Below are 1,983 nucleotides of genomic sequence, written 5' to 3'. Positions count from 1 at the left end.
TATCTTCTTTCAGCTGCTGGAATCACTATTCCACGACGCTAGGGTAAACATTTTAATAAATGCATAACCTGGTGGTCACCAGATTGTACTAGGGTCATTTAAGTATGGTAAACCAGTGGAAGGCCTCAGCCAGATGACCAAAGGCTCCAGTGGCGGGTCACCATATGACAAAGACCCGCGTCAGGAAACACTTGTCCTATTACCTGAAGGATCTTACCTACCTGAACATCACCTCAATAGAAAGACTGACTGAAGGAATGAACTTAACGAAGACTACCACAGCACACATTCCTAAACAACTCGCACTTAAGCTGTCAGCATATTTACAGACCCTTTAAAATTAGTTCCTAACCCTACTGGATACCTGGATTACCTGGAGGTTATTCCGGGGATCAACGCCCTCGCGGCCCGGTGTGATGTAGTTCAGCTGGGCTTGTGAAGTCTCTGGGGAGACCTAATTTAACCAATTATATGGTCACACCTTGCCTTGGCAAACGTCTGTCAGCCACGCCCACGTCTGAGGTCTTTTGTTCTTGACGGCGTCAGACCTAGGCGTCAGGTCGTACACGTGGTTGTGGGGTGTGCTTGGACTACCATATAAACCCAAGGAACAGCTGAGCAGAGGAGATTCGGGCAGAGCTCTGGCCTGGGAGCAGAGCTGAGCTGGAGAATCTCGGGAGGAGAGACTGTTGGAGACATTGGGCAGAGTACTGGCTTGGAGCAGTACCCGTGCTGTGTAGGTCTTGGGACCTGTGGCTTAGTTCCTGTAGTGAACTGTCCTCTGTACTATATTGCAAGTTATATTCATTTTCGTCAAGTTGATTGTGTTCCCTGTCTCACTGCTTATGTGTACCACCCCATTTATCTAAACCACAATGATGTACTCCTGTTCCCATATATATTATTGTACAAGGACTTAATAATAAACTGTGTTTGAGTAGAATAGTAATATTCACTGTCCCCGTTATTTGCTATTCCTATTTCTTATATTTTATTATGTTTAGTTAAAGTAGTGAGAGGGTGAGTAGTGTGGAGTGGTGGGTAGAGTAATGAGAGGTGAAGGTGTAGTCACCAGTGACCTCACATTATCAACCTCCACACTCGTCCCTCCTACTGCCTCGCCTGTCCCCTACCTACTGACTCCCTCCCCTTACTCCCATATTCCCCAATTATTCTTACGTTCCAATACCCCCCCTACATGACACTGGTCCATGACCAGGCCTCCAGATGGATCAGGGCCTGATCAACCAGGCTATTACTGCTGGCCGCATGCAGTCCAACGTACTAGCCACAGCCCGGCTGATCAGGCACTGACTTTAGGTATCTGTCCAGCTCTCTCTTGAAGGCAGCCAGGGGTTTATTGGCAATTCCCCTAATGCTTGATGGGAGGCTGTTGAACAGTCTTGGGCCCCGGACACTTACGGTGTTTTCTCTTGGTGTACCAATGGTGCCCCTACTTTTTATTGGGGGCATTTTGCATCGCCTGCCCAGTCTTTTACTTTCGTAGGGAGTGATTTCTGTGTGCAGATTTGGGACCATTCCTTCCAAGATTTTCCAAGTGTAGATTATGATATATCTCTCCCTCCTGCTTTCCAACGAGTACAAGTCAAGTGCTTCCAAGCGTTCCCAGTAGTTAAGGTGCTTGACAGAACTTATACGTGCAGTAAAGGATCTCTGTACACTCTCTAGATCTGCGATTTCACCTGCTTTGAATGGAGATGTTAATGTACAGCAGTATTCCAGCCTAGAGAGAACAAGTGATTTGAAAAGGATCATCATTGGCTTTGCATCTCTCGTTTTGAACGTTCTCATTATCCATCCTATCATTTTCTTTGCACGTGCGATCGTGGCACTGTTGTGATCCTTGAAAGTGAGATCCTCAGACATTACTACTCCCAGGTCCCTTACATTATTTTTCCGCTCTATTGTATGGCCAGAGTCTGTAGTATACTCTGTTCTAGTTATTATCTCCTCCAGTTTTCC

This window comes from Cherax quadricarinatus, chromosome 34 (assembly GCF_038502225.1).
Source record: "Cherax quadricarinatus isolate ZL_2023a chromosome 34, ASM3850222v1, whole genome shotgun sequence".
NCBI classification, from domain to species: Eukaryota; Metazoa; Arthropoda; class Malacostraca; order Decapoda; family Parastacidae; genus Cherax; species Cherax quadricarinatus.
Note: the sequence above shows the minus strand (reverse complement) of the source record.